Source organism: Cryptomeria japonica, chromosome 6 (genome assembly GCF_030272615.1).
Source record: "Cryptomeria japonica chromosome 6, Sugi_1.0, whole genome shotgun sequence".
Classification (NCBI taxonomy): Eukaryota; Viridiplantae; Streptophyta; class Pinopsida; order Cupressales; family Cupressaceae; genus Cryptomeria; species Cryptomeria japonica.
In genome coordinates this window covers 150,938,807-150,962,775 of record NC_081410.1, presented here as the reverse complement: position 1 = coordinate 150,962,775, position 23,969 = coordinate 150,938,807, and positions in this window count along the sequence as shown.

Genomic DNA, 23,969 nt, shown 5'->3' with positions numbered 1-23,969 from the left:
TGGAGTAAGGTTAGCACCCTTAACCTTTGCATGCTTTTGGTCTTAGTCGACTGGGTTGTCTATTATGCAGTGTTAGTTAAGTCGGTTGGGTGCGAGCTCTAACTATTGTGTTATGATTATTTAATAAAGTTATGATAATAACTAAAATTTAATAAAAGAATTAAAGTAAACATATAATTAAAATTGAATGTAAACTATATATATATATATATATATATATATATATATATATATATATATATATATATATATATATATATATATATATATATATATATATATATATATATATATATATATATATATATATATATACTGCCATACTTGAACCTGGACATAATGGTTATAATGCATATACCATACTAAATATATTTATATATATAAAGATGCACAATTAATCTATTCCATTTGTAGCAGTACTGGAGATCTAAATTTATTATTTGTTAATTCTGTTAATGTAATCATTTTGCATTCATGTGTTATCTGGAAGGGGATAGAAATCCAAATACATTCTTATTTATTTTGCTGCCATACAACAGAACTATGTAATAATCATGTAAGATTTGTTTGGTTGCTATGATGTTTTACATATTCAAATACTTCACCCTTCTCATTTAAATTTATGGATATCTTAAATGGTCTAAGAAATATATGTTATTGAAAAGTGAATGTATTTTAATATAAATGTAAATAAGAAAATGAATATTTTTTTAGCAATTATTTGAAACAAATGAATTTATTTTCACTATATTTAAGTATGTCAAGGTTTAAAGTGTTTTGACAATGTATGAAGATGATTAACTTAAGAGATGGATTATATTGAATACATTTGTTGTTGATTGCTAGACATATTTTATAGAGATGTCACTATACATCATACAAAGTATTATTCATCATTAAAAATTAAAAAAACAAACATAAAAAGATAAAAATATTAATTAACGTGATAATGTTTAGAAACTAAAAATAGAATAACTTCTTAATTAATAAATAATTTTTATTTTTATTTAATAAATTTTAAAATTAAAAAAAAATTACATTACTAATATTTTCTTACAAATTTTAATAAAATAGAAGTCAATATAGCTGAAAACAATATGAACCTACACCATCATAAATTATTTTTAAAAGACAATATAAAATATTATTTAAAAGTAAAGTTACCAAAACAATAATCTTATAAATTGTAATTTTTCATCATAAAAAAGTAAAAAGACAAATATTATAAAAATTTAGCATGAAAAGTAATTTTAAAATTAAGAAAATTTTATATAATTAATTTTTTTAACAAATTATACTAAAAGTAAAAGTCGATATTATTATTTTACCATCTTATATTATTATGTTTTTGATTAAGGGTAAACAGATTTTGAGGGGACCAGAAACCCCATACAATAGGTTTTGAGGGGACCCAAAACCCCACAGGTTTTGAAGGGACCCGAAACCCTCAGATTTTACCAGCATCCGGAACCCACAATACAACGCTGCTAAAAGAAAATAGCATCAGCATACTAGTAGCCACACCAAAGACTAGACATAAACTCATCCTAAAACATACACAAGGGTTTTACAAGGCTCCCTAAACCTACAAATGTTTACATGGGTGTATCCAGGCACCCATCACCTTTAACAACACTAGATTACAATAAATCAACATATTCTCACAATCTAGACAAGTGGGGTTTTCAAGGACTCCCCTATCCTTTATCATGAGTTTTAAGTTGGCTCTCACAACCAACACACAAGGGTTTTCCTAGGCTCCCTTAACCTCTAACAAATTATTCACCCTGCCAACAACACAACTAACCCTAAACCAAAAACCACAACTGGCCAGACTGGGCCCATTAAAATTTCTAGCATCCAGCTTGCCTACGGGAAGAACAAGACTCCCACAACCAACACACAAAAAAAAGAGAAAAAGACTAAAATCACAAACAAACAAAAAAACCAAACTATGGGTTTTACGAGGCTCCCACAAATTGAGTCAAAAGGGGGATATTGAAAGGCATCCCAAATATTCAAGATGGGTTTTTAAATGGTTCCCATAACCAGCAGGAAGAAACTCGTAACCACCCAGCATCTGATCATAACCCACCTTTCAACACAACACCTCTCCACCTCTATAAGACAAAGACCCACCTTAATAGGGGCTGAAAGGAAAGAGACCAACAACAGAAAGAGCCAAGCTTCCAACCTCAAAACAAAGTCCAGCAACCAACAACTAACCTCATAATGCTTAGTTGTAAAGAAGGGTTTTGAATAGGCTCCCAAAACCATGAACAAAAGGAGAGGCATGCACTAGAAAGACTCTCTACCAGCAAGCTTCACCAAAATATCCACCTTTATAGGAGATGAGGGCAAAAAATTAAACAAAAGAGAGACAAAAGCAAGAGCACAACCAGCCTCAAAAAACGTGGGTTTCAAAACCCCCAGTAGGAACCATGCCACAAAACTCAACCCACAACTCTTCCCCTCTATAGAAGAATGGTCCACCTCAATAAGAAAGACTAAGATAAATGGAAAAATGATAGCCTCTAAAACATCAGAGAATCTCTTGAAAATAATAGATCCATAAAAGTCCTCATAGTTTGCAAGAGAGAACTCTAAATAGCCACACCAAGAAAAAATGGAGACTTCCCACATAGAGGCCCCCATCCACACTAGAAATTTCCCATAGGGAAGAATACAACCTATGGGGAAAGGGGAAACTAGGAAAACACAAAAAAACCATTCTCCTAAAACTCCACCCGGATCCCAAACAACCCCCTCACTCCAAGGCTCGACCGAGAAAGCACATTCTATGGAAAGAGTGAGGAAATCAATCATTGCATCCATCATAACCAGAGCCAAGCAGCCACGGGACCCACTTCCACGAGAGGAAGCAGTGACAAAAAGAGAGGCCGAGAGGATAGGACAAAAATCCCCATCGCTGCGCACAGCCCCAACCACACCCAAAAAGACCCTTAACTCAACAAATCCGCCATTGATCATAAGAAGACCAATGGGCAAAGCAAAGTTAAGGCCAGCTAAACAACAAGCCCTTCTGCCAAATAGCAAACTAATCCTCCAAACGGGGAATGACCGAGAACGAACAAGCCAAGGGGTAGTAGGAAAATACCCTCAATAGCCCTAAACGAAACACCAGTCCCAACCCCAACCTTCTTACAGAGAACACTACAAGCAGCCAAAAGGGAGGAGGGTTACCACGCAAGCATTGTCTCCAGCAGTTTTCGAGCACAACCGTCCTCCCAACACTTACAGTCGCCATCATCTTCGCCATCCCTATCTTCTAAAACCTCCCCTTCTATGCCATGGCTTCTTGAAACCCTAGTTGCGCTTCTGCTTCCACTCTCTATCTTGCCCATCATTCTAAAAAAGGGGGAGATCTTATATTAGTATGTTACAGTATTATTAAAATTTAATACTATTTTTAAATTATTTTATCATATTATGATTATATTATAATTAATATATTCTTATTTTATATTTTTTTTTTTTGTTATTATATTAATATTTTTGTATTATCATAATAATAATGTAATATTAATTATAAATTAATATACAAAATAATCACATTAATGTTTAAATAATTTTGATTGTTAAAAATAGTAAGAATTTATTCATTATAGATGATTTTTTAAAGTAACAAAGATCTTATTTATAAATAAAATAAACAAAAATAATATTTTCTTAAAGTGTATAATATAAAATTAAATTATTCATCATAAAAAATAAATTAACAAAAGAAATGTAAGATTACAAATAATGTACATAATCTTACATTATTTTTTTAAATTGACATTATAAAAAAATATTAAATAATATGCTGATTTTTTTGAAAGTAGAAATACTTAGAATTTTACAAGCTTCAAGTAAGGTAGGCTTTTCACAACTAGTAGGATTAGGATTACAAATAAAATTGTAACTCTAGCTTTGAAGTTGATACTCTACTATCTCTAATAAAAGGGTAAACATAGAGTAGAGATGAAAGTATTTCAACCATATCTAATTTTAATAAAAAATTATGGATTCACAAGTAGAAAAAATTATATGTAATTTACAAACTAAGACACACTGAGTTAAAATATTAAAGTAAATTTTACAACTTACTTTTGAGGAAGAAACATGATTGTTGCACATTAAACTCAACCAAACTAATCTATTAGAGGAACTCAACAAAATGATTCATCCAAGGGTTAATACAAAATTATTCATAATTGTTGTCAAAGATTTATTCTTGACTAGTTGTTTGTGATCTTTTTAATATGTCTTTATATAAGATCAACACCCTTGTTTTGTTGATTTTTATATTAAAAATACTCTTTAATATAAATAAAACATATGACAAATAAATAATTTATTTTTATTTAAAAATAATAAATAATTAAATAAAATGCATAAATTAAACAACTCAAAATCTGCACAAAAAAATTCTCATAACAACCTTGCTCACAAGCCCTTAAAAATATATTAACTTCCTAGGCATTCTCCCTTTTTGAATTGCCAATCAAAAGTGAAAAGATAAGTATAGCAATTTTTGAAGACCTCCCATTGAAATAAACTTATATGCACTAATGGATAGGCGATACCCAACTAAATAATGGGAATTGATTTAGATCGTAGAAATTAAAAATAGATTATTAAAGTCTTTTTATTTCAATTTTTAAAAAAATATTTAATGAAATATCTATCAAAAATAGCTTTGATAAAATTTAGTGCAAAAACCCAAGACCCAATTAAAGTTAATTCCGATCAATGAAATAGCCTATTGACTAAATACACATTTCCTAATTGTAGAACATCTCATATATTATAGTTCAGAGTATTTGTCCAATATTTATATAAAATATAATAATATTTATTTTAGAAATTAATATAATCCTTCTCTTGTGCATTAAGGGATTAACTTTTAAGTTTGTATTACCTTGTGTTCTAGTATTTGTATATTATAATGTTTTGTTTATATTTTCAAGAGAAATTTTAAAATATAATTCTATTTAATTACTAAAGTATATATGTGTTTTAGAGAGTTCTTTTAACTATTCTTAATGGAATTAAAACCTATGTCAATGAATAGCAGGTCAGAATTTCAATCACCCTTGTGAACCTGCAGTTTCATAAGTTCTTATATATGTGTATAATTTGGAAATGAGTAATTTAAATGTTACTTAAACTATTTATTTATATATCTTAAAATTATGTCTTAATTCCACAATATTAATGTAAATGCTATTTAAATTGTTCCGTAATTATTGTTAAATATAAATAAACCTTGGATCAAAGATGTAAATGAAATATTAATTTAATGAAGGTGGTTATTGATGATGGTGTTTTTATGTATGGTTTTTACTAGGGCAAAATAGGTTTTGAAGATAGTCATTAGAGTCCACCCGAAAAAAAAAAGATAGCAACCACAAAAAGGATAGTTGGTCAAAAACAAAAAGCCAGCAACAAAAAAGACACAACACAAAGAAACTAAACACCAGACAGCGAAGAAAGCATAGAAAAACAACCAAGCCTAGGTGAATTTCTTTAGCAATTTGGCAACTTCCAGCTCCAATTGCTCCATTGTCACAACAGTCCTCTTGAGATCTTCAATTTCCCTACTTTGGTTTTTCTTCTTCTTGGTACTTGCTCTTGTTCTTTTTCCAAGACCATCTTCCTTATCTTCAGGGGTTCTGGCCTTCTCCTCAGTAGTGTCCTCGAGGGCCTTATCCCCCTGGACCTATTCAAGTTTTCTAATAAGGACCTCGATACTATCAGAGGCCGCCTTTAAAATCTTGTAACTCTGCTCCCCAATCTTTTTGAGGGTATTCTCAATCCCTTCCATCTTCTTTTCAGTTGCTCGTTCTCTATCTTCCAGGGCTTTAAAGCTATTGCATTGGGCATTAATAATTTCCTCTGCATTGTTGATAGCTTTAGTCAGCTCACTTAAGGAGTTAGGAAGAGAGCTGAACTTGCCAGTGCTAATAGATTGCATAGCTTCAAGTTTGGTAGATTCCTAGACCTGTTTATCTTTTATGTTTTTAATTTCCTTTTGTACCCAAAAGAAGACCTTCTTGAAGTAGTCCATTACATTTTTGATACAAAGGTCAAAGTCCGAAGGGGAACCATCTTAAGCTTCATCTCCCATAGGGTCCAAGTTCACCTCCAAATCCACCTCCTTCCACTTAGTTGTCTTAATTCCTTGTTGGATAATTCTCCCTAGCCAAGCCCTTTCTCTTATCCTTGGAGTCAGTAGGAAGGGGCGTGCGGTTCTTGGCCTCCAGCTCCTCACCTCTCAGCATCTTCCCCTTTTTCTTCTGGCTTGAGATAATTTGAACCTCCTCCTTGTCTGTCTCCATGTCGTCTTCACTCACCTCTTCTTCCTCGCACCAACTGTCATTGTCCACCCCCCTTCTTTTTTTGACTGATCGACCCTTTACCCTACTCCTCTTTGCTGACTTTCCTTTTATGCTTTCTCGACCCAGTGGTATGGGGGTCCACCTTGACATCTGCCTCTATGTCGTACCCTTCATAATCCTCATCATCTGAATCACCCAAATCATCATCTGACTCGAATACCTCAGATATAGCCTGTTGAATAGTGGTATTCTTGATATGGTTGTATAGGACCACCATAAGACCCTCATGTAATGTAGGATTAGTCATGGGATTAGAGATAGAATTCATAATCCTGGCATATAGGGCACATAACAAGTAGTAGGGGAGGGAGATTTTCTCCTTGTGCCATAAATGATTAAGAATAACAAAATGGTAACTATTAACTCTGGTATATCTACCATCTAAAGTTATGAATTCCATGAAAGAAAAAAAAATCCATCGCCAAAGATTCTTGATTACCTTAGGGGAGTAGTATGTGTGGCTTCCCTTGACTAGTTTCTCTTTCTCCACCTCGTCCTTTAGAAATTTCTTCATAGTAGCTTCCGAAAACTTTCGGTCCCTATAGAATTTGATCCATCCATTGGCAAACCAATTGCCTCAGGGATCATGGTCTCATTAACCTTAACCTTCCTGTTGCCAATGGTTTGGGTGCCCTTATTCCACCCCTTTTTGAAAATACTAGTGATTTTAGATCTTTTTTCTTGCATTCTTTCGATGTAATCTAACATTTTTGCCGCTTGCAGCACAGCCCAAACCTGGGGATGGTCCCACCATTTATCAATTTTTGCAGCCTCTGTGTGCTTACAATTTCCCCCCATCTTCTTATCAATATTAACAGAATGTAAATTCCAGCAAATACAACTCTTCTTAGCAAACTTTCTTTTTTTAAGAAACAAAGAAGAAGCCTCTAGAAGCAAGTAGATACTTCTCAAGCTTCCACTCCAAATGGAAAGAAGAACCCACAAAGCATGTGAAATGCTATGGAAATTAATGGTGTACCTCCTTTTTGGTTGATTACAAAGTCATTTCATGATGCCATGACCACCCCTACCATATCGGGACATGATATCAAATCCTACCTTGTTTTCCATGATATCTTTCATTATTAAAAATGTCACGTGCCACTTGAGGTACCTCCCCCTCTCCATACCAAATCTTTATTTGCCCACTCCGCACTGCCTTGTTGGCTGCCCAATCAACACTCTTGGTGGACTCTCTATAATCATGAGAAATGTAATATTGGTCAAATCCCTCAAGCAACTCCTTGGCCGTGTTGATAATATTTTTAATCATCCACGATGGATGTTTCTTACCAAGGAGCCAATTGGTAATATTATTAGAGTCTCCCTCAAGCCATAAATTTTTGGCTCCCAATTGGTGCGCTAATTTTATGGCTTGGAGGGCACCCATGGCTTCAACCAAGTGATTAGTTTTATTCCCCAAGGGGAAGGAAACCAACCCCATGCAAAAGCCAGCACTATTCCATATAACTCCACCACAACCAGCTGGCCTTGGGTTCCCTTTAGCAGCCCTATCGAAGTTAGCCTTAATCCAATCATTAGGAGGAGAAGACTAGTAGCACATCCTTCTATTGAGTTGGTTAGTATTATTGTCTATAGAGGCTGGGATATTCCAACTCCTTAAAACTTCATACTCTTCCTTACTGTTGCAATAATGAGATCCAATTGCCATCACATTCTCAACACGATAGCATTTTATCTTTGCCCACACCACTTCAGGGGAGTTAATGGCATTCCTGAAAATTTTGTTATTCCTTTCTTTCCAGATACCCCATAGGATATATGGAAAATAAAAATCCCACATTTTCCTTATAGCCGTAGTTTTTGTTCTACAAGACCAGCTCTTGAAATAGTCTTGAATCTCCTCAGGAAACACCCAATTTAAACCCCATAATTGAAAAAGCATTGACTAGATAGGTTGGACAAAAGGATAGTAATTAACAAATATGGTTCACAGATTCTTCATCATTAAGGCATAAGTAGCATCTGTTGTGGATGCAAAATCCCCTCTTTCTTAGGTTATTTGTAGTTAGGATTTTATTTTACAAAAATATCCATAAAAAAATATTTATTTTAGGACTCAAACCTGTACACCAAGCTTTGTCCCAGCAAGGGATGGAGTCTTAAGACTGAGCCAGCATAAGGACAGAAGAAGCCATTGAATAATTCCTTGAAGGGGTTCCTCCCCACACAAAGTGGTCCTCCCTTCTTGGATTAATGACATCCTGGTTGAGTTTCATATTAACATGCTTTAAGTTGGGATCAAAAGTGCTTAGGTCCACCCACTTTTGATCTCTCCAGTAGTTAGCAACTTTGATACCAAACTTGTTCTTACAGGCTTGGATGATCACCTAAGGAACACAATGATCATTGAGAGGAGCACCTCCAATCCAGGCATTATCCTAGAAATTTACCCTTCTACCATTACTAATGGCCCACACATTGCCTAGACGCATAATGCCTTTTGCATGAGTAACACTATTCCATATGGTAGAACCAATCAAGTTATAATTTGAGGCAAGGAAATCATCCATGGTAGGATTCAAACGTAAATATTTAACCTTCCAAATTTCATTCCATTCACATGTTCCCTGATAGATTCTCCATATTTGTTTGGCCAGGAGAGTTTTATTCAATGTTTTAATGTTTCTCAGGCCAAGCCCCCCCCAACTTCTTTGGTTTGCAAACTTTATCCCAAACAATGAGGGCAACTCTCTTCTTCTCCTTGACCCCAGACCATAGGAAATATTTTTGAATTTTCTCAATTGCATCTGCAAATTTTCTAGGTATTTTGAAGAGACTTAAGGTGTAAATTAGAAGACTTTGGAGAGAAGATTTCAGGAGCTGGATTTTACCTACTTGGCTAAGAAGGGTCCCTTTCCACCCAGCCAACTTCCTACTGAATCTATCAACAAGATTATTCCAGAAAATATTTGTAGGTTTTGTACCCAAGGGGAGACCCAAATAAATAGGAGGTTGGCCAATTTGGCATCCTAGGATACAGGCCATCCTGGTCTATCTGTCCTCTAGAGTGTTGAAGAAGAATAAATAGCTTTTCTCCCAGTTAATCGATTGACCTGAAGGAGCACTATACATATTGAGAAGGTTCTTCATGTTAGTTTCTTCTCTAATCAATGAAGAACCCATTAAACTGGTATCATCAACAAATTGTTGGTGAGAATAGGCCTTAAATCCAGAAGGAGAGATTCCCAACAAAAGACCCTAAGAAACAAGTTTGCTTATATTTCTGCCTAGACATTCAACCAAGATAGTGAATAGAATAAGGGAGATGGGGTCCCCCTACCTAATACCCCTAGAAGATTTAAAGAAAGGGGAGGGCGCTCCATTCATGATGATAGAGAATGAAGGGGTCGAAATGAGTTGGCCAACCAGTTGAATAAACTTTTCACAGAAACCAAAAACTCTAAACACATTGTCTAAAAACCCCCTATCCACCCAATCATAGGCCTTAGACAAATCCAATTTCATCAAGAAGCCCTATTTCTTCGATTCCAACAATGAGTGAATATTTTTATGAATAGTGATGATAGAGTCTAAGATTTGTCTTCCAAGCACAAAGCCACTCTGTTGGGGCGATATAATGGATGGAAGAACCGTGAGCAATCTACTAGTAACCACCTTCGAGATAATCTTATATAAGGAATTACACAAGATGATCGGTCTGAATTGATCCATCGAGTCAGCCCCTGGACATTTGGGAATCAAAAGCAAAAAAGTGGCAATGAGTTCCTTTATGATAAACTTGGCCCCAAAAAATTCTTGCACTCCCTTAACCAGATCCTTTTTTATAATACTCCAAAAGGTTTGAAAGAAGAACAAGGGGAACCCATCAAGTCCTGGGGCTTTATTACCATTAAAGGAGAATGTCACTTTCTTAACTTCCCCTTTAGAAAGAATGACAACTAGGACATTATTCTGATCTTTATTAATGAGGGAAGGAATGGTCTCCAAGAGGGTCCTCTGGGAATGATCATCTAGCCTGCTATCTGCAAAGAGAAGAGAGTTGAAAAATTTCTTGGCTTCATTCCTAATCTCATCGTCCTTCCTTGTTTTAGATCCACCAATCCTAAATTTAGAAATCCTATTAACAACCTTGTGTTTCAGAGCAGTCATATGGAAGAATCTGGTATTTATGTCCCCAACTTTAACCCAAAGAGACCGGGACCGTTGTTTCCAAAAATATTCTTCCCTTCTGATGATCTCATGATACTTTACAAGCACTTCATTTTCCTATCTGATAGAATCCTCAGTATATCCACTGGCTTAGATTTTTTCCTAGATTTCCTTTAGCTCAACTTGGGTTTTGAACTTAGCTACGAATAAATCCCCAAAACCTTCCTTGTTCCATTTCTTATTATTATCTTTCACATGCCTTAATTTATTTGCCATTCTATACATAGCACTACCTTTGACATCAATCGACCACCAATCCTCAATGACCATCTCAAGGTTAGGATGATCTAGCCACATCCTTTCAAATCTAAAAGGGAAATTTCTTTTTTCACTTATATTCTCTGCCACAAAAACCACAGGAAAGTGGTCTGAACCAATCCGAGAAATAGACGAAAGGGAGATGTGATAATGGCTAAACCAGTCATTTGAGATAAGGGCCCTGTCTAATCTGACTTGAATAAGATCCCCCCCCCCCCCCCCCCCTCCCCCCGCCCATCGGTTGGTCCAGGTAAAATTGGCCCCTTGAAGATCAATATCATGCAAACCCCGATTATTAATTAAGTTCAACAGGTCCATTCGCATGTCTAATTGAGATGGGATGCCCCCAAACTTCTCATTATCATGGAGAGGAGTATTGAAGTCCCCCATCACCAGCCACCATTCATCCTTAAGAGGAGATCTGACATCCTCCAACTTCTTCCAAAATTTGCATCTACCTAGTCTATTATTATGAGCATAAATATTAGTCAGGAGCCATGAGGTACCATCCCCTAAATGATGAAACCTTATAAAAGCCACATTATTATCTTACTTAACAGGAACCCTTGTGACTTGCCTAAGATTCTAGAAAATGACAATACCCCCAGAAGCTCCATCAGAGATACCTCCTAATACCCCACCATCCTTAAAAATCTTAATCTTCTCAACTTTCTCTTTAGTCATTTTTGGTTTCTTGGATAAGAACAATATCTGGTTTATGTTCTCTAATGAAATTTCTTAGAACATCCTATTTATGTGGACTATTCAATACATGAATATTCCATGAAATAATTTTCATTTTCTTTTTGGGGAACATACCTCAACGATGGTCATTTGAGTTCCATCCGCTATTTTCTTGTTGGCCTCCTGATCTCTGAGTTGGCTTGTTGATATTATTCCAGAAGGTGAGGGGATAAATCTTGTGTCGGCCTTAGTCCTGTTTCTGGTCTTGACAGGAGTAGCCTGGGGGGTTGAATTCGACCCCTTTTTTCCACCTTTCTTTCATTTTGTAGCTTCATTATTCTGGATATCATCCTCTTGGTTGTTCTGGGTGGATGCCTTATGCTTGAAAGCTTCTTCCTCAACCCATTTTGCACTTATATTAAGCAATGAAGTCATGGGGGATGGCTAGAAAGTAGATTTCACCATCTCAACTGACTGTTGTGATACCGATGATGAAATCCCTCCAAGAATCAAGCACCTCTGGGCGTCCTCATAGTCAGATCGAGGGCAATCCCTATGAATGTTTTCCATAGTGCAATTCAAAGCTGCCACCTCCTTGGTCTGCAAAACCACCTACATTTCTCCTTCTTCTAGGTTATCACTTCGTTATTCATCCTGGTTGAGGTTTTGTCGTTCTCTCTCATCTTTGCCTATTTGATCCTCTTTTCCACCTCCAGACACATGGCTTTCTAGGTTTTCCATATTGATGTTCCCCTGTTTCTCAAAAGTGGTAGGGATGATGACACTCTTCTTCTACCGTTTTCTTTTCTTCTTTAACAATTGGCTTCTTAATAGGATTTTTGTCTCTCCATTGCGTTGTCTTGTCTTTCTTTTCTTTCTCTTTGACAACCTGTAGGGGGCATTTTTTATCAGTATGCACTGGGTTTTTGCTGTGAAAACATGCAAAAGGTACACTTTCATATTCCAATGGTTGGACCCACTTCCACAGTCTAGAGTTAATCTCAATAGATAAAGGGATATCTATTCCTTGCATGACTCCCACACAAATCCTTGCAAAGGTGAGTCTTCTTCTAGCCATTGTGATAGGATCCATAGATAAGAGCTCCCCAAAGGAACTAGCGATTCCTTTGAAAATATCTTCAACCCAGAACTCCATTGGGAGATGAAGGAATCTGACCCAGACTAGAGCTTGGACAGAAAAGGATTCATTTAGGTCCATCAAAGGCGACCATTTTTGCAGAGCCAGCACAAATTTTCCAATCAACCAAGGGCCATCATAAAGAACCCTCTACATGTCTTCTTCACAAAAAAAAGACAGAGACAACACACCTTTGGACATGGTTGTGATCTCCACCTGACCTTTGGGTGCCTATTTACATTTAGCAAACACCCTGACAACATCAATATTCGGTCTTAGGCCCAAAAATTTGCCTACCAGTGTCAAAGCCATAAGGTTGATGTTGTGCTCAATCACTGGATCAGGAACTTCAATAGAAAATATGCCCTTTTTTGGTTATGAGATATTATGCACTACATGGAATGAGGACTTTCCACTCGGTTTGACACTAAACAAAGAAGTCCATGGATAACCGATGTCCCTGCAATGGGCTGCCTCCAGCACATGATCCTTCCCCCCCCCCCCCCCGGCAGGATCAAGAGGCCTGTGACCACCTTGTGGGTCCCTAGCCATCAGATCATTTCCATTCGGTTCAGAAGAATCATGGCAGTCCCGAGATCTGTCCTTTCCGCCCACTCCCTGGGTTGCCTGTACATTATAGGGTTTCCCACCCTATCCTGAGTTCAAATTCAAAGTCGCTCCCTTTTATGTATGTTGTACCCTAAAGTCTTGGCAATATTCAATTGAGTTTGATCTATAGATCGTCTTAGGTTTTTTATTTTAATCAAGTTGTAGTATCCTTAGAGGCTCATAGGGGTGGTTGGTAAACCTGATGTCTTTACCCCTATTTGGATGTGATTTATTGATTATATTTGGACATTGTAGATGTGACTCTATTATATCCTTTGTGATTGGTCAGACCATGTGGTTATGGCATTGAGGGTTATTGTAGGGTGATGTATATTTTGCTTGATTAAGTCTTGTTTATGTTTGGTTTCTACCCTAGGAATGGGTTAACCAATGGAAAGGTTGCATTAGATCTTTAAGGAGGTGTGCCTCTCAATGGGGGTCAGGACTCAAAGTGGCCACCTGGGTTACTCATTATGGAGTTGGCATTGCTTGTCTGTTTGGGAGATGTTTGGAGCTAACATTGTTTCTCCATCCATATGATGTTTGGAGATAGCATAGTCAACCACTTTGTCCTCATCAAAGGTTGTCGATACCACATGTGTATCCTGGGAGGGGCCATGTGATGACACTCCTTCCCTAATGCATCCTAGCACCTTACCCAGAGTATTATAATAATGAGCCTCTCATAATAGACCCTAATGTTAGTACTGGACTTTCCTTGGGAGGGTTGCATCTTGTTGACCTTAGTATGTCTGTTAGGACCTAGTTTCTATCTCCCTAGCATGGTGGGGTGGATCTTTGGGTACCACATGGTCAGGTGGTCGTGGTCTACCTTTGGAAGTCAGTTTCCTTGCAGAGCGTGAATGTGGTCTTCTCATGTGCATCTTGTTCATGTTTAGAGTGTTGACATTGAAGATGTATTTATGATAATGTTTTGTGTACTTTTATATGGTTTTAATTGTATCACTTCACTAAGGAGGACTCTTGATGTAATTGGATAATGTAATGTAATGTTAATTTATGTTTAGTGGTTTTAGATTGTGCAGTGTTGGTACCAGCAATCCATTGTGTTCTTATGAGCTATCTTTTATTTCAGTTGATGTTGAGCTTAAAATGGTTTGGATATGTTAATCATATGTAATGGATTAGTGTGGTTAGTATGTAATATGTATGAATGCTTATGGTTATACTTTCATGTTTCATGCAATCTGAATTGTTAATCAATGTTGGGGAACCTCTTGGAAGTTTAAGTATTATGAACCTTAATTGATACTTGTCATTAAATATTTATGTTTAAAAAAAAATTGCATTTATCTATTATTGTTTGTATGAATATCTGGTTCCATGAGGTTCCTCGCGGGGGACATTACACTTAGTGAGGTATCTTTATCGATTGATTATTTATATAAATAAATGAGAAGTGTGATAATTAAAAAAAATATTAGGATCGTGAACTCCATGCAATATGATTTTAGATTGTAGTGTGTTTGATTCTTATCAATTATTTGATACTCTAAATTGCATTTCAAGTAGAGGTTAGAGAGTATTGGATCGAACACGACACTATTATAGAAATTATGCATCATTAACTGCAATCACTTGAATTGTTCCTATTCATTTTTATATAAAATAATGAAGCAAGATTAGATAACAATAACACATTATCATAATCTAATAAAATCAACTAGAAATGATATTCACACAATCTTTAGATAATAATAAATTTAAATTTTTTTATTACAAATGTATGCATTCACTCATGAAAATAATAATACAAAATATATTGAAAATTCAAAATTAACACATCAAAAATACATTTAAATTTTTTATATTTACTAAATGTAATGAGAATTTCAAATGCATTTGTCTTACTCTATAATTTTAACCATTTAAATCTAATTTATAGAAAATACCTTCATAAAAATTAAATTTTTAATAAAGATTATTTATCAATGATTTAAATTAATAGCTATGTCACAATGTTATATTGAGATACCTTCAGCAAAATTAAATTTGTAATAAAGATTATTTATCAATGATTTAAATCAATAGCTATGTCACAATGTTACATTGAGCTGCCAACGACTCCCTTTTTTTCACGCAAATCATGTGTTTATGTATGTATTCTGTCACATAGTGACTAATACTTATCTTTAAAATATTATAACAAAATAATTATTTTGTACTAAAAATATTTAAATGTAAATGAGATTAAAGTAATATGCAATGTATTGCTATTTATTTATTTTAATAATTTATTTTATTTTATTTTAATTTCAATATGTTTTTATTTTTTAATATGCAGCATTTGACACATTTCATCTCTTTATAAGATTGGTTGTGTAAATATTTTAGAAATAAAATAAGACCGATATGAAATTATTGGCATAATGGTGTGCATACTTCCTCTATATTTGATACATTTCCATTTTAAAGGTTTGATATTTTTTTTCAATACTCGACCATTGGTCCTAGTAAAGGTGTATTCATATTGAGATAAAAATATATATTGTTGTTGTTGAAGAGTATTTTCAATAAGTTTGAATTTATGTTATATTCATTTATTGATATTGAAGACACAAAAATAATATAGCATCATTCTTGTAATTACTTTGTCATGATATAGAATTTAATTGTTGATACTAATGAGTTAAAATTGTAGCAAATATTGATTGTTATATTTAACTTATCACTATAGCTTGAAAAATGCAACAATATTGCATAGTGCTCTCTACACGATAAGTTACCATTTATAAAATCAAATTAGTGTGGTCTGAAAAGAAGTCAAAGTTTTTTTAATATTTTGTTTAAGTTCCTACTAGTTACTTTGAGAGTACTAACACTACCTAAAGTGACAAAATCACTCTGGGATAAAGTGATGCATTTATATGAATTAATTTGATAGTAAAGAAGAAAAAATTAATTAACGACATCTCATTGTTTAAAATCAAAATTATTGGTGTCAATAAGTGGGCATGGCATAGATTTGGTGTGGTGGAGGTTGTTTAAATAAATGCCATGTAGATATATAGAAAAAATATATGTTTAGTTAGCCGATAGGCTATTCCCTTGTGGGGGAGGTCCCCCATCGGAAATGTGTCTCACCCCTGATTTTCTCATTCAGAAAATATTTTAACGTGTCGTGAAGAACCGCAAAAGACCTTAATGAATCACCCTTGTGGGGGAGCTCCCCCACCAAAAATGTGTTTCACACTTGATTTTCTCAGTCAAAAAAGTTTTTAACGTGTCGTGAAGAGCCGCAAAAGACCTCAATGAATCGCTGGAAATGTTGTTAGAAATGCATAGGATTTAAAGCAATATTATGCATGCTTAAACTGAAAGCAAGTTTAACACTTAAAAAAATGACTTTCATTCGAATCAAAGTTTTTTTCGTTTTCCATTTGCAATAACCATTACATTCATGTCCACTTGGAACGATTTTATTTGTTGTCATTGTGTTACCGTGGCAAATTTTAATCCTAGTTTTTTTTAGTGAGAAAAACTCATGAAAAAGCATATCATAAAACTTACATAAGCCTACACACAAAGCATTATACCCTTTCTATAATGCCCTGCCAGGAAACCCCTAAGGGTTTAAGTTAAAAACACTCAAATAGAGTGTAAATATTTTTTATTTTTTTTTATAATAATACTAATTACGAGCGTTAATAATAAGTTACAACATTAAGATAATTTGGAGTTATCTAAAACTTAGATAACATAGCGGAAGGCTAAACGAACCTAAGGAGTTTCCCAACGTGATTACGTAACCTTACACCTAACTCAACTCGCGTCAATTGATCCAATAATCTAGATATCTTAATTACGAGGTAATGCATAAGACATGGATATATATATGTTCGATAAATTGACATCCTAGAATTTTAGGAAGAGTTCATTTATTTTGGATGGATAGGAGGCCAACACGAGGTTATTAACTCATTGCACTTTAAAACATAATTAACTTAAGATGTCCACCCATTAAGGTACAATACGACTAATATAATGAAGTTCGTTCATTTGGTTAAAGGTAGCCACCCACGATTGATATCATCCTTTATAATTAAAAGTATGCCTAATGAGATTCATTCATTTAGGATCAAACTACAATCAATAAACGAGGTTCCTTCATTTGATTTTAAGCAAAACCAACTAATGAGTCGTAGTTCTTTTATGGAGGATAAAATGTAAGTAGCCATAGCGTTCTTTCATTGGAGTGAAAATAATGTTAATAGATGGTGCTCAATTCAGTAAGGTGAAAATGTACTAGGACCACATGAGTTCATCCCTTTAAATTAAAATATAGTTAGCAAGATGATATTCGTTCCTTTAGGATTAAAAATATAAGTACATAGTGACGTTCATCCATTAGGATTAAAATATAACTAACTTAATGTGTGTCACTCTTTTTAGTTAAAATAAAGTTAATATGAAGAGATACATTTGTTAAGATTAAGATATAAACAACTAATTGAATCCTTCCCCTTTCAGTTCAATTTTAGCTAATCATAAAGAAATTCATTTAATAGGGTTATAATATGGATAACTAGTTGAGTTCACCCAATTATCAAATTAATCTGGTAAGGATTATTTGTTAAGATTAAAACATAAATAACTAAATAAATTCATCCAATATAGTGAAATATAATTAACATGGCGATACTCATTTACTAAGATAAAAAGGTAAATACCTATATGATGTTCATCCTTTAGATTTCAAATTTAGAAATTACGACATTAATTCTAACTTTGTTACCCATTCACATTCATTCAATTTACCAACTTATATCAAGCTAAAACAATAATGGTAACCTGGCGAGATTCTTTCCACTATTACTTCTTTTAATTAACATAAACAAAATACTTTTCCATAATCATAATTACAATGTTTTACGAACCTGATTACTACATTTATCAAGATGACTAATTTTATACACTTTGATTTAGCTTCATTAAATTCCCATTATACACTTATGAAAAGCAACCATACATGATAACTTAAAATATGAAATAAAAGAGACAAGGCATCGCATAACACGGATATGATCTTGAAGTTCACCCCTAAAGGGCTACATCTCTGGTCTGCTCAACTGCAAGACCCCTCTGGCATTTAATATAGTTAGGAATACATAATTTACATGTCTTTTACATCTTTGCCACTTTGGCGAACACAACCAATATACAACAACCACCTTGGTCGAAAATTACATAATGATCCCTTTTGAAGCGGATCCTACCAAATACATCAAAGCAAAAACAAGGATTTCTTAACTGTTGGTACCCTAAATGGAGACTTGACCGACTATGACCAGACAAAAGCCACCAGACGACAAGGACCCAACATACCTATTCAAGGATGTGCTATTATTATAGACATAATGATTACCATAATATTAAGCCATGCTCAAGTGTTAGCGGGTAAATACAGTCTTTTCTCAAGTTGGCTTAAGCATCTAAACAAATTATTTAATCCTTAGATAAACACTAATGACAAGTTGGTTTTACAACAATAATCTAGTCCCCATCTAGCAACACAAAATTTACCCTTTTACAGAAAGGAATGAAATACATTAAACATGATAACAAGGAAATGGTAAGACATCTCCCAACAATTAAAGTTCCCTAGCCTACCTTTTAAGGAAGAATTCACCTTTTGATTTATTAAATAGCGTATATTTAAATTCCTGTATTCACCAACTTAAAAAAAATGTAACCTTATTACAACGATTGATAATTCAAATGAAAATTCTCGCTACAATGGGGCCAATGATGAATATATAATCAATGATATATACTAAATAGATACTATCTAATGTAGCATATATTTTAATACAAATTTTATCCCATCATTATTGATTATTACTTAATAGTATTTGGATCTCCCAACAATTTATAATAATAATAAAACATATTGCTTCATATATATTTATTATTATTTAAATTTTGTTTATTTATTTTACCAAAACTAAATTTCAAACAATAAAAGAAAAATAAAAATAAAAAAATAAAAAAAGAAGGCGGCCAAACCCTAGGTCGGCCTTGCCCTAGCCATTGGGCCTGCAGCTGCCACGATGGGCGCAGCCCGTCGGCCTCCACACACAGTGGAGCCGGGGGTTACTGCGGCCGTCGTGGGGGTCGCAGCCCCTTCGGCCTCCACTCTGTGGAGCCAGGGGTTGCTGCGGCCGCCATGGGGTCTACAGCCCCTTCGGCACCCACATGCAGTGGAGCGGGGGACTGGGTAGAGCTTCGGCTCCCCCCCGCCCCCCCCCCCCCCCCCCCCGAAAAACCCCATTTTTCTTTTCCTTTTTTTTTTTTAATTTATATTTTTTTGTATATATATTTTTTTCCAGTTTCGACTTTAATAAAATTTTTGAATAAAACTAAACGAAATGATTAAAAAAAATGTAAAAACCCCATACCCTTTTTTTTTTTCACAGTCACAAATATTTTCTAGTTTGTTCAAAACAACTGTATGGGAAATTATTTTCTCAGCTAGTCTAAAACACAAAATCCATTAAAACCAAATTTTTTTTGACCAAAGAACAACCCATTTTCCCAAAACTGAAATCTATAGTTTAACAACAATCATGGAGATTTGGAGTGAGAAATCTTCAAGAACAAATTTCAGAGATATACCCAAAATTTTAAAAGGAAACAAAGGTGCATTCAAATCCTACCTTTATCGCATTTCCGGGAAAGATTTCGAAGACGAGCTCCAACTCCCTGCAAGAAAATCTCCATTTCTTCCCTTCTTTTTTTTTTTCCAAAAATTTTTTCCATCCCAAATTATTTTTCAAACTAGGTTAAATGGGAACCCCCCCTTTTTTTTACCTAATTTCCAATTTCGAATTTAAGTATTTTTTTTTAAATAAAAGAAAATGAAAATGGAAATCATTCTTTTCCACTACTCAATAAATCTAACTCGTTTTTCTAATTAAAATTAAAATGCTTCTATCTCTTATTTAGTTTTAAATTTTAATTTCTCAATATTAATTTAGGCCTACATTATATTTCGAAACTATTGACTAGGGTAAAGCATTTCGATTAATTTAAATTTCCAAAAATCAATCTTTTATACTATATCAACTTTACAAGTTAAAAAAATAATTTCCTTTAAATAATAAAATTTACCCTTTCTTTTCCAAAATGCAAAAGTGGTTAAATTAATTATATTTCAAATAACTTTAAATGTTTCCTTTTAAAAAAAACATATAAACTAATTAAACTCGTTACTTAAAGTTAACTATTAAATTAAACTCGCTACACATAATAAAGTGATCGTTTAAATAAATGATTGATCTTATGAAGGAAGCCTATTTAGTTTAATTCCTCAACTACTAATGCGTAAATGAACACATTAATTCAATTTAAATACTTAAGCTAAAATACTCAATTCCCCACACGCATGGCACGCAAACCAAGAAAGTCCACCACTCGCACGACATGCAACCCAAACGGAAAGAAAACCCTATAGACCACACACGACACTCACCTAACCATGGCTAAGGCAAGATGAGAGGTTTATGATCCCCAAATCCGAATTCTAAGGATGAAGGAGGTATACTCAACCCTGCGAATCTCGAAGGAGATGAACCTCGCCTTAGGCAGTGTTGTACCTGCAATCTCCTGCACCCATGAATCACACAAGCATACATATACATATACATATTCAACGAAGGCGTTAGCTCGAGATTTATAACAAGAATTAGGAAACAACTACATTTACACAAAAATCGATGCAAAAGCACAATGATAGGTATGCACAATTACTTATATTATCTAATCTACAACATTGCATCACGGTTAACCAACCATTCAAGAATGCCACATAGGAAGTCAACCAAGGTCAAATAGGTTTTACAAGGCCAACTAGGGTAGGGGCATTACACTTTCATAGAATGGATGAAACATGTGAAAAAAAAAATTAGCATGTTAAAGAAACCTTTTCCTTTAAATTTTACATTATGATTTTTCCCTTTTGTTAGAGAGCATTACATTTAGATTTTTATTTTTTAAATTTTAATAATTAATAATAATTAATATTAATAAAAGTAGATATTATTTTTTTTTTTTTTGGGGGGGGGGGAGGCTCAAGGAATGATAATATGGGGGGTGCCAAAATTTCGCAAAAAAGGCGATCACTTGCGTAGGTTCAATTGGGGTGAGGATGCCCTCGAGTATCCTCCCCCCCTTCGGATCCTTATGGCTTGCAGGGAGATCATGTTCCTCAATGGGCTTTTCATGGAGGAAAGTGGGTGGATGTGATTGATTCGAGTAGGAAAGAAGTGCATTATGGATTTGATGGCTAGCCAAAATTGGATTATTTTAGGGGCTTTTTTCGTCCACAAAACAGGGGCTGGAGTAAGCAGAAAACCCTCCCTCATGGCAGTAATGGTTTTAATGGTAATAAGGGTTTGTCTTCAGGATATCAAAGGAATAGGACCGGTAAATGAGTTGGGTGGTCTGAGACTAACCCTAAAAGGGTGGAGGAGTTGTCTAGGACTAACCCTAAAAAGGTTGAGGAATCAAGCAAAGTGCATGTGATGATTAGGCAAAATTCAGAGATGTAACAGAAATCGATGGATGATTTGAATAAGAGTATAGACAAGCTCCTTGGGAAGGAAAAGGTTGCAGACAAGGTATGGCTTCCTATTCCCCTGATCTTTGCTACTAAGGCTCTATTTGATAAGAAAGCTAGAGATTTGCACTCCTTGGAAGTTTTAATTCATGTTTGGGGGGAAAATATTTTTCTTTCTAAATTACATAGTAAGATTCATGAAATGTGGTATGGTACACTATTTTTTCAAGTTCATTCCTCAAGTTCCTTTATTGTCATTTTTTATTCTTAGGAAGCTAAAATGAAATCCCTAGAGAAGCCATTTTTTTGGTTTGGCCAAAATTTGGTATTTGTGGAATGTTGGAAGCCCCTTTTTATGGCTTAAGATATTGTTAAATGCATCCCTACTTTGTTTTCGTTAGCTAATATACTATATGAGTTTTCTAACTCAGAGATTTTACAAAAGATAGGTGAGTCTTTTAGGAATTTAATGCACTCACATTCTTTGTTTGAGGATGGGGTTTTCAGGATAAATATTTGTGTCTTGCTTAAGCCGAATTTTGTTATTCCTTGCATCTGTAATTTAAAATTGATTGATGGGATTTAGAGGCAAGACTTTATTCATGATTTTGATTGGCTTACTAAGTCATGTGTGGTTATGGACGCTCCTCTATTTACATGTTTAAAAGGTTTATCATTTGTTAATAAGTAAGTACAAAATACTAAGTTTGTTGGTAAGAATAGGGAAAATCTTGATTCTCTCACCTGTGATGATATGCAAATTCTATTACAGTCAAATTATGCTCTGGTTTCTAACCCTCACCTCATGAAGAATATTGATTCTTCTATTGATAAGACCCTAGGGTTTACTTCTTTAAAGGATAAATATTTTTCTCCTTTGTTTCCTATTGTGGATTGTGATGCTTTGAAGATTACTCAGTCTGTTGCTGATAAGCTAGTTGGGTTGGGTCTTTATGTTCTAGGGATTCCAAATGATGGAGTTTCTACTATGATTTAATGTAAGACTACCATGACTAATCAGGTTCTTGGGGAAGGGAAACCTCTTGGGGAGTCTTTTCTTGTAAATGATTCTGGGTTGATTAGTACACCTTTGTTGGCTCAGGGGGCTGAGCCGATTATTATTGCCCTAGATGAGAAATTAATTTCTCAAGTACAAAAACTGGTAATTGTAAATAATCTCACTTTGAATCATGATATTACTGAGAAAGTTGTTACTTCTATTGATCAAGACCTTGTTAATTTGAATAAATCTTTGGAGATTCCTCCTACACACAATCCTTTTGAGATTCTATCTCCTGTTAAAGTTTTGGGGGATGAGGGTGATATGTCTAATGGCAATAAGGTAGCTTTTGATCTTGGAACCAATCTGCCTTTAGCACAAACATCTTTATTTCTTTGTTCTCCATCATATCTCCTTCTAAGCGGGGTAGAAAGCCAAAGGCATTTCATACTCAGTTGGAAATAGATGCAGGCATCCAGTCAACTCTTTTTAGTTCGGGTTCAGGTTCTTTGAGAAAGAAATATAAGTTTAGTCCTCCTCTTACTAGTTCTATTGCCACCAAAAGGAATCTTTAGGCAGCCTTTGTGGTGGGTAAGGAGGGTCAGGATAATGCCAATAAGAAGAGGGGAGACAATGCCTCCCCTCGAGGCCAATGAAGGTCATTTCTTGGAATGTTAGGGTCTTAAATGCCCCTAACAAGAGACACTTGATTAAGTCACAATTGGACTTAATGAAGTGTGATGTTCTTATTATGCAGGAAACAAAATTAAATGTGTGAGTTCTTGATTCTTTATTTTCTAAATGGAAAGCTTGGAAATTTTGTGTTTCCCCCTCTAAGGGGGCTTCGGGTGGGTTGGCTTTTCCCTGGAATGATGCTACTACTGAATTATAATTGGTCTCTTCTGCCCCTGATTGGATGTTGGGTATGGTTAAGAGTAGGGTGTCTAATCTTAAGTTCTAGCTTTTTTACATCTATGGTCCTATGAGTATTCTGCTGAAAAGAGGCCTTTGGGATACTTTAACCTTAATTTCATCCCCTCTCTGCAGGAAGTTTGTGGTCTTTGGAGGGAGATTTAATGCTATTTATCATGAGGAGGAGAAGAC